Source organism: Strongylocentrotus purpuratus, unplaced genomic scaffold (genome assembly GCF_000002235.5).
Source record: "Strongylocentrotus purpuratus isolate Spur 01 unplaced genomic scaffold, Spur_5.0 spur5_scaffold_14, whole genome shotgun sequence".
Taxonomy (NCBI): Eukaryota; Metazoa; Echinodermata; class Echinoidea; order Camarodonta; family Strongylocentrotidae; genus Strongylocentrotus; species Strongylocentrotus purpuratus.
In genome coordinates this window covers 11,087,183-11,098,761 of record NW_022145599.1, presented here as the reverse complement: position 1 = coordinate 11,098,761, position 11,579 = coordinate 11,087,183, and positions in this window count along the sequence as shown.

Here is an 11,579-nt window from a genome sequence, read left to right as displayed (position 1 = left end):
GGGCGAAAATTGATCAATTAGGAACTTATGGGTCACCTTCGAAGCATGTTAGCTTTCCACTTGTTTAATTATGTACCTGTTTACCATGGATTATGGATATAATTTGCAATGCATGGCGTAGATAGAGATCGAACAGCCATAGGTAGGGGTACTTCCATCATTCATATGGAAACGTTTGCTTGTATTTGTCTCATAAAAGAATATGAGCACGAACTGACTCCCACACGGTGTTGAGTGCTCAGGGGTCACAGGCCAATGGCTTCATCGGGCAGGTAGTTCCATTATGTGAATGGGTAAATTAACTATTACAAAATGAGGGGACACATTACATTGTACAATAGGGACACACATTGTTTTTATTGTGCAGAACATACTCTTTTATTGACTTACTTATTGCATGAAACTATATAACCAAAATGCATTTTGTATTCTAACAATTGGAGTACAAAGAATAATAACAGGTGAATGAAATGCATAAACACCACAAACACCTGGGGAGGAAGCATTCATAAATTTGAATACATATATATGATAAACGACTCCGATGAAACTATAAAACCAAAATGAAATTTGCGTTCTGGCAATTGGAGTACAAAGAATGATAGCAGGTGAATGAAATGCTTCAACAGCAACACAAACACCTGGGAAGCTAGGAATCATCCATAAATTTGAATAATTTAGTTGATAAACGACTCCGCATGTGGACGTTTGTTGGAGCAGAAAGCAGTGGATTCTTAACAACACGAACCCATTTAACATAATGTCGGAACGTAAATTAAATTTGGCGCGGTTGGAAAATGCATCTTTCTACCCTGCAACTTTAATGGTACGATCCAGTAAATTAAAACAATAAAATGGCTCTTATTTTAAAATTACTCATTAAATGAAACCCAAAACTTCAGTGATATCAGAAAAAATATGTTATATCTTACTAATAATTAAAAAAGATGTATAAACATTGTGAAAGTGTCGCATTTTACGATAAAAGACACCGATTTAGCAAAGATCACGTCATTAGTGCGCTTGCATCAGGGAATTCAAGGTCAAAAGGTCAATTCAGACGCTGATGAGTTGTTGGTCGAGCATTTTTGTTTCCTTTATTCCGACAAAATTATACAATCAATCAAAATAAGTTTGATACCAGAAGAAAGCTAACGATTAGTATTTTCATTAACCGCTTGCCCCAAAGTCTTTTGACCACAGTGAAACGAGTGAGAGCTTGCGAGATCGGCCAAAGTGTAATTGAAACTCGCTATTTGCTCTTCTCCAACGCAAAAAGAGACGACATTGTGCTGGATAAATGTGTTTTTTCCGACAAAAGTACAGAAAATTTGCATATGGTCTTTTTATATTATACTTTATGAAATGTTACCCGAGTGACTTCCGGGCGCCCCAATGCTGGAAAGAAAAGCACATTTTAGAAAACTTCACTTTTTCATGGAAAAATGCTTATTTGTTATATGCACGCAAGTCAGATTGAGCGGATGATACAACGTTTCCATATGGGTGGGGTATTGGGAATAAAAAAAATTAGTTTGATGAAATGCGAGAGAGCAAGACAATAGAGTGAGGGGATGTGTGGGAGGGGTCGTATCAACCTCTTTTTTAAATAAATAATATGTCTCGATCGTTCTCTCTCTCCGCAACGTCTTTAGTTCTTCATACTATACGTACTGTACATGTACTTTTTGTTTGGAACTTATTATATCTTAGACATTTTCTCACAATTTGTTATTATTTATACGAAACATTGCACATTACGTGCTTAAAGGTAATACAAAGTTTTGGCATGGGGTCGGAAGCATATGCGATCCTACAATATTCACTGATCGTTGTCGCGGTCGAAATCGACCCTAAAGTTATGAAATTGTAAATAATAAACACTTTATGTTGTATAGCTCCCTTTCAAGGTCAAGATATTATTAAATTAAGCTATAAAACAATGTTTCTTGACTAAAATCGACCGATAAGCTATTCCCGTTCGAAAATTATATACCACAACTACATATTCTGAGATTGTCATGGTCGCAGCTACCATTGTACGGCCGTAGGAGCTATTTGAAATTTATCAAAATTTACCGGGAGCACCGGTAAATCTTTATATTCAATTTTCTCGAAAGCAGAAGTGTTTTGGGGGCAAAAAATTCTAGCGTTTTTAACACATCCACAGGGGCATCCAAATATATCAACATTGTAAAGAATCATTATCCACCCATTTTTCAAAATGTCCCAAAACTTTGTAATACCTTTAATAGAATTGTTTCCCATTAGTTTATATTATTACTCCCCATTAATACATTTACATTATTTTTCTCTCACTCCCCCCCCCCCCAATTCAGATCTTGGAATGGATCAATACCCCTATATATGTTTGTAACTTACCCATGAATAACAATTTATGATTACCGCGCTTCTTTGTGTGACCCCGGCTTTGCATGATTGTGACCTTCATCAAATGGGCCGTAGATGACATAGACGGTTTAATTATATCACTTAACAGCAGCCCTAATTTGTAAAAAGTATTAGGAAAAATCGATGATTTACCGGTATACGTGGAAAAAAATATGGTAAGATACCTAGAATTTATCTCTCTCTCTCTCTCTCTCTCTCTCTCTCTCTCTCTCCCCCCCCCCCTCAATCTCTCCCCCTCTCTCTCTCTCTCTCTTTCGACACATTTAGCTTTCGTTCGTTTTTTTTGATCGGACTATATTATGTATGTACATGTCCCTCCCGAGTCGATAAATTAAGAGAAAATACGCTACCTTCAACCTCTCTCCCTCTCCCTCCCTCTTCCTCTCTATCTCTCTCTCTCCCTCTCTTTCCCTCTCCCCCCTTACCCTCTCTCTCTCCCTCTCTCCTTCCTCTGAAATAATATAGCTTTCGATCGCTATTTGATTTGAATAGCACGGTGCTTAAAAAAATGGACGAGATTTTAGAATTATTCATTGACCTGAATCGATTAATTAAGATATTGCGCTTAGAATAACCTTGTTTTCTCTTCTGATAAATCCCTGTGCTTGTTCTTCCCTGCATTTATTGAGGTCAAAATGAATGGAGATTAATTATGATCAAAATTACTGGTCAAGGCATGTTTCGTTTTCACTGTTTTTGCAAATGGTTCTTATTTACAAACATCCAAACACACTTACTCTGAACTTTATTTATTAAGTTATATTTCAGTAGGGTGGTTTCATTCAAGCCCCAAAATAAATTTAATGGCCTGCTTTTCAAGGAAGCCCTACATTTTACAGGTACATAACATAACATAAAGTCCACTCCAAATCACATCACATCACATATAATACAAAACAACACGAAATGAACACAGAACTACGTAATAGTATAATAATTAAAAAATAAATGGATAATCTACACGAATAAATTTATTTATTCATTCTAGTTTTATTTAAAGGAACTATGTCCCATTTGCAGGCCAAAAAATGAAAAGGTTAAATTCCAACGGCATTTGAAAAACAATACTATTTTTAGAACTTCCCTCAATGGTTGTAAGTTATTGATTTAATTGGGAGATGACTGTTCTCCGACTTTCTTTTTGATCCAAAGGACAACACCATAGTTTTCCGAGGGTGTATATACATCTTATTTATATACACACTAAATCAGAGTCAGTGTAAATTTTCTTGAACTTCAGAAAAATTATTTTAAATGACAGTATCGTCAGCATAAAGTGATATCTTGGAATTATAATGACACTTTAAATTATCAATATCATTAATATACAAACAAAAAATCAAGGGACACGGAATTGACCTTTGTTTCACCCCAGATTTAACAGTTAAATACTCACTACGATGATTATCTATAGTAACACACTGTCGTCTACCCATTTAGTAAGATTTATACCATGTATACACCTAGTTACTTATGCCATAGAAAATTAGTTTATCAAGAATTATTTTATGTGGAATAACGTCAAACGCTTTCCTAAGATCGTAAAATATTGTTCCAGTAATCTAACAGAATTCATATTATCAAGAAGGTAATCAGTAATTTCTTTGAGACATGTGGTTGTGGAAAGAAGTGGTCTTAATCCAGACTGACATTCGGATAATAAATTATTTTGGTTCAGATAAGAATACAATTGTTTATGTTCGGCTTTCTCTAAAGGTTTTGACAAAGAGGGCAGTATTGAAATGGGCCTGCAAAGAGATTCGATCATACACCTGGAATTATCAACAATAAACGTACCTCCCTTGTGTTTCGGATTGATTTTTGCAACCTTGAGATCACATGGAAATCGTAAAGTCTTATTGATTAAATAATATAAGGAGTGGTTTTTGCAATGATATCTACAGTTAATTTGAGTAACTTGGGATGTAGACCATCCATTCCTATAGCCTTTTTACAATCAATATTGCGTAGTTCATTCATTTCTAACAAATTCTGATTTGACTTCTCGAAATTCGAAAGAACAATCGGTTTGCAATAACGTTTGTAAAGAATTGAAATTACCATCTACAATCCTAGGACATACCAGTTTGTAGATTTGAACTCACATCATTAAAAGTTTCATTCAATAAACTTTACTTTGTCAGTTATTATTTCATCATAAATTAAGATTGTGTTGCTTACCTCCTTTTGCCTTGAAGGCAAGAGTCTTTTCAAAACCCCTTCTTATTTTTGCTCAGATTATTTCTGCATTCTGAGAACTCGTTTTGTTAATAGTCTGTTTCAATTTTTGTTTAGGTTATTTTCTTTGTTTCTATAATACTTGAACTTTTCCCGGCAACAATCACACTTCGTCTTTTTATACCTTTTCATAAAGTAATCACGGTCACGTGCCAAAGTAATATATTCATCTGTAATCCACGGCACTCCATTTCATTTTCTTCTGACAGAAATAAAAGGTGCATGTTTATCACTTAATAATGTAAACACAGATTTGATATGAGACCACACGTTATCAACATTTTCTTCACTAAAATCAGCCCAATTTTGATTTCTCAAGTCCTCTTAAAGTTTCGATAAGATCTAAATTTACACATTTTCCAATGAATTATTGGATATTTGCCTTTTACGACTAGAAATATTAAACAGTGGGCACTTAAACCAACGGACATTACACCGGACTTCAAATTAGCAATAGAATTCGAGGTAAGTGTTAAATCAATGAGTGCACTACTATGAGGTGTAACTCGTGTAGGATTATTGATTAACTTCAGTGATTAAGCTGACAAATAGATAGATAGATAGATAGATAGATAGATATTTGGTTTTATTCAAGTACTGATTAAAAAGTCTGAAGACTAAACAAGTCAGTTTACAATATAAAATGCATAACAATAAAAATAACAAGGTAAAAAAACACATGGATAAATTAAATCATTACTAAGTAAAAAAATATAATAAGTATATAAGTATATAGTAATAAGTAAATAAATAATTATATACAATTACCATAAATAATTATATATAATACGATCATTGCTAGTGAAAGGACTTGGAATTCAAATTAAAAACAAATTAAAACAGCTTTGAGAGATCACAATACTAATACTTGACATAATCATTATGCAATAATTAATTAACATTTAAAAATTCACAATGGCGAACATATGAGGGCATAACTAAGAAGTTGAATTCAGAAGTTGTATAAAGTAAGGAATGGGAGAAAGCTTTTGAGTTAAGCCATAATGTTTGCCCAACCTGGCAACAACTAATGTATGCAGGTTGGATTATGTCTATTGCAATACTATTATTCTTACCAGGTGAATGAAATAATTTGTATTGAGGCACTTTACAAAGACTTATGCATTAAATTTGGTTACATTACGAAAATGGCCTATTGCCTAGGCTGAAGCTGAATACCAAGCTTTTCCTTTGCGACCTTGCACTTCGTTCCTATTATATTCTCAGGAACGCCAAACAAGCGAACATAATTCCACCGCGAGTATTCTTCTTGATCGTTGCATGCATATCCGCATCAGGGCACTGATCTGTGACGATTGTTGTTCAGCTTTCAGAGTGAGGTGGTTGATCTTTTGGTCTTTATGAACAGTGGATGATTCAAGATCAAGCAAACGACCTTCTAGCTTTTCAATCGTGTCTAGGAGTGGTACAAATTCCTTTTGACAAGCGCTTTTGACGATGTTATTAATTATAGCTTTGAGAAAATTACAGCTTCCTGGTTTAATTAAACACCTGTAAATTCATTGGCTAATTATTATCATGCCACGGATGTCATGCTTCTTATCGCGCATGTATATGAATGTGTTTTTTCCATATTGTTGCTAAGGCTCAATATATTAATTTCCTTATTACTGGAATGATATTTCAAAAGGGATATCTTTGCTAACGTCATACGTCTTTTGTTTCAACATACTAACTTTAACCTCCATTTTTTGCGAGCGAGGGAAACGAGCGAGCAAAATAAAAGCCATTTCATTCAGAGGAAATAGATAAAAATTAAACGTTTCTTTAGCTAAATAGATGATAATAAAAGAGAGACATTCTTTACTTTTTCACTACAGTCCTTAATTTCAGTTTGACTTTTCTTCAATTTCCTGTATTTTCGTGGAATAATTTCATTTCCTAAAAAATTCTTTCAAAAAGCCCAATTTTCCGAAATTTCCTGACTTGGGGGGGGGGGGGGTGTAAACACTGATACCATGGACCTCTTGAAACACTTGATTGACAGAGCTGTCAGGGTGGACACGCCGGGTATGTATCAAGTGTTCCACATGTTGATTGGTTACTTGAGATGGGCGTGTCTCGCTACGCAGACCTTCCTGATAAGGGTGCCTGTTAGCTGCGACATCCAAGGCATATTGGATATTAACCCGCGAAAGTTGGCGTTAATTTCCGAGTGTTTCAGTAGACGTGTTCAACGTTTCTTATTTCGCTGTCTAAACGGAATTAGGCAATTGGTATTGTGAATATAAATGTAAATTTCGAAAAATAAATAAACAGACTATTTGTAATACCGAAACTTTTATTCACGTTTTTACTTCCTTTTGTGGAGTTCGGGAATAAAGACAACATCGCAAGAAAAACTTTACAGAAAATATTATGCTGCTGGATGAACAAGTGTCGTATTTGAGTTATAGAGACAAAACGAGGAAGATGAGCAAAATCTTTTGACAACCTAAACTGTAGTGTTCTTGGATGCTTGATTCACGTTTTCAATACTTTTCATCTTTTGAGATTTTCTTTACAATCATCAACCTTAGTTCGGCAGGATTTTATCGAATAATTCGGATTTCTTTTCCAACGGTCAAAATGGTGAGTCCTCGAATGGAATTATTTTGACAATGATTTATTACTAATAGATCTAGATAACAGTATACATTCTCAGATTTTATTGAATAACAGTTGGCCAGTGTTTGTTTTGCGTGACTGCTAAAGTATGTGTATGCTAATATGCTTACCAACCAGGGAACCTACGCCCTTAAGTCATAAATGACAGTAATGAGGATTAATGCCCCCAAAAAGGGCACTAATATAGCACATCGACACGGTTTTGATCCTGGGGCCTCACAGTTACGAGGCCATTGCTTTGCCACTGAACCATGAATGTACGCAGCGGGGGCTAGGGTAGGGGTAGTTCCCACAAATAAAAACAAACAAAGAAAATGCAATAAGTTATCAATAATTCATTGCATTTTACCCCGGTCCCCAACATTAAAAAAATCCTCTGTACGGCCATGCATAATGGCTCAAGGCATGGGCACAATGAAGATTTTTTTCTGTTGGGGACCGGGGGGGGGGATTCAATTTACTTTGAATTGCGATATTCCACGATTCCACATGACGAATAGAAGATTCCACATGAAGAATAGAAAATTCCACGCCACCAAGAACTAAGGAATACATGCCCCCCCCCCCAATCAAGTACTTTAAAAGTGCCCCTTTTTGCTGAGGGAAAGTGCCCTTTTTATTTACGCAAATGCCCCTTTTTACTGCTAAATGCCCTTTCTCATTTCAAATAAAGTATCCCCTTTTCGCCTCTGATAAGTGCCCCTTTTAAAATTGCCCTCTTCCCTTAATAAAGGTGCCCCTTTCAAATTTGATAAGTACCCCCTTTTTTAAGTATATAGGTTTTCTTTGTCAATTTTTTTTAAGTGTCCATTTTCCCTTCATATTTGCAACATTCTACCTTAATTATCCTTTGTCGCTTACATGTTATGTCATTTTACAGTCATCTTAAGAGTCATATCTTGATTCAAGAAGAATCGGTGTAGTAACAGGTACTCAATATTTCTATCATCATAGTAACAGGTTCCCTATTTCTAAAAAGATGGGGCATGGGGGCATAATGCCCATAATTTTATAAGAACGAACTATGCCCCTGTTATTGAATCTAATAGTGCTCGTTTTCACCGCTATCAAATGCCCCTGCATTACTATGAAAATATGTTTTTGTCACCCCTAGTCTACCCCCTAACAGAGTATATCTCAAATTTCTTGATATTTTTAATAGGCCATTTTATAATGTAACCAAATTTATTCCTACGCCTTTGTGAAGCGCCTCGATACAAATTTACTGTATCTCAATAGTCAGAATTCAAATTGGATATATAAGTTTTTGCTAAGTAGGACCAGGCAAACATATGGCTTGCCCTACGTTACAACACGTAATACAATATGCAATTCGCCTTCCGACTATTGAAATACAATTATTCATAACAGGTGAATGAAATGATTCGTATCGAAGCACTGAAGTATACATTTGGTTACATTACGAAAATGGCCTATGTAGAGGGACTAAGTTCTTGAAGATGAAATGGCAACATGTCACATGTAGCCTTTGTATTCTTATGTACATGTACGTCAGTCTTCAGTCATGTAACTGTGCTGCATTTATCAGTATTAATTAATAGACATTTTGAATATCGAACTTCAAGCCTTTCATCATCATCTAATATCACGCATTTTCCATTTCTTTTCTGTTTTGACATGTAAAGGACAAAGATCTCATCCGAGGTGTGGTCCTTGTTTTCTTGACATGTGTTTCCTTCGGTACGTATGATTTTGATCAACGATGATATATTAATCTTATTATTATCATTATTATTATTATCATCATTATCATCATCATCATTATCATCATCATTATCATCATCATTATCATCATAATTATTATAATTATTATAATTATTATTATCATTACATTGATAGTGGCATTAGGAGTCTTCAACAGTAATACAATGAAACTGTAGTTACTGGGTTCTAATCGGTTAATACCACGACAGAATCTTAAAGTAGATATTTATTGATTTTAAAAAAAACTAACTTTATTTTCATTATTGCAAAGTTGAAACTCTGATTCGACAAGGTTATCAAAATTCAATGCTTGGAAACAGTCGAAGTAATGATTATTATATATTACAAAACGCTTAAATACAACCCCGGCATAGCACTTGAAGAGCTCTCAGAACGCTGCTGAGATGTGTGAGATCACAGTACACTCTAAAAATAGAGTGCAAAATTTTGCTGTGCAAAATCGCTGTTTAAAAAGTTGGGTAAAGTATTACCCAACCTTGTGCCAAACACCAAGTCCCTTCGAAATTTCATTACACTTGCCATATAGTGTCATATCAAAATTCGACTGTGCGCATTTCCGGGGTAAGAAAGTAACGATGCAGATTATTATTTGAACCACGCGTTGGGTAAACACAAGTTTTGACACCTAAACGTTGGTATTATGACACAACTGATGTTAAAAACTATGATTGAAGCGCTAGCGTGGTCGGTCGTTCCGAATTAGCTGTTTATCGAATTAATCGTGTTCAAGATCGACAGAAGATCGACGACTTTGTTCGAAATAGACTACGATCATGCACTTGTGTCTTTCCGCATCATTTATTTGCATGTAATGCGTGTAAATCTTCTCAATGTGGACTTGAAATTCCTCATAATTCTGGACAACACATTATTCGTAAGGAGAATGTCATCCGCGATGCAGTCACCTACTGCGAGCACGCCAAGCGAAAGACTGTCTAGCCAATAGAGAGAGAGAGAGGTCTGCTACTTATACACTACACTACACTACATATAGCATGTACTTTTCCAGCCAACTCCTCGGACAAATTTTCTTTTTTTTACCCAAATCTGTGTAAAAATAAAAAAATCATACAATAAGGTTGGGTTAAAATTTTACCCAACTTTTGGGTTTAAAATTACACAAGAACTAAGTAAACGAGTACCCAGGATGAGTTGGGTAAAAATTACCCAATGTTGTATCAAAAAGGGAACATGGTTGTCGTTGGGTAACATTTTACCTTTTACATTGGGTCAAATATATTGCACATCAGTTGGGTAAAACATTAAACATTTGCTGGGTAAATTTTTACCCGACTACCCCTGTGTCAAATTTTACCCAACAAACATGCATGTTCCCTTTTTACCCTCGTAAAGTGTAAAATTTTACCCAATATTGGGTATCTTTTTTTTAGAGTGTATGGACATGATTTGCACAAGCAGACGATGTCCCATGACATCTCACACATTTTCAGTGCCTGTGTTTTCATCTGTTCTCTTGAGTTCCTTCTCTTACTTTACTACCGTCAGGCTAAATGTATAATCTATTGCCTCACTCTAAACCCCGCGCATGGTTTTATTTTGATGACAAATGCAGCGATACAAAAATAAAGGAATCTGTCGCTTGTAAACAACGTTAAACGCCATTGTATATTCAGCTGCACACACCGCGGTATGTTCGGCGTTTCAGGAGGGTACAAATGCCGTCCTTCATATCATTCCGGGGGGGGGTTCAATTTGAAAGTCTGGTTTCTTTGATTGTTAATTAACCCCTATCCTGTGTATTTACAGGCAAAAGATTTTAGTTATCATAATCGGGTCATGTCCCCTTTTGATTGGTTTGACAGGCCATTACATTTATATACACTAAACTCATTATAATTTGACAAATAATAGCTGTGCAATTATGTTCATTCTTTATGGGATGTCGTCTACTTGGGCAGTATTGGTCCATATAGTGACGTCATTAAAACATCGTTATTTTTCCGGCGAATCTCTCGTATATCCCGGCTGCGATGAAGGTGGTTGTATTTGTATTTTTTATAAATCACCCGATATGTAGTTGACCTAAAATTTGTGCGATGGCCATTTGTTAGCTTACCAGTTTCTAGTGATACATTAGTTGAAATGTTTGTGATTGAATTTCACCTTTAACTCAATTTTAGATTCTCTCTTGATTTATATCTCGTTCAAAGCCTCTCTCGTTTCTTCAAATGAGTACACAGGTACCTGTTATTCGGACGGATTAGGGCTGAATTACACCTTACCAATGTTCAACGAGTGTAAGAAGGAACTGCATTATAATGGCAGCATGGTACAGACCATTCCAAAGCTCATCTCACACACATCTAATGAGGAAGCTGCTTGTCCAAGAAGGAAGAGTAAACTGGGGATCCCACCCGGACACAGAGTGTGCAGATTACCTGGTAAGTCGTTCTTTGCCTGCTATAAACATTATAAAACATATAATCTGTTCTACTGTTCTTTTGAAAATGTAATAATATAAGTCCTAGCCAAAAGTGTCATAACATTCGATATTTATGTTAGAGACCATTTTAAGACATTGACAACAAACGTTG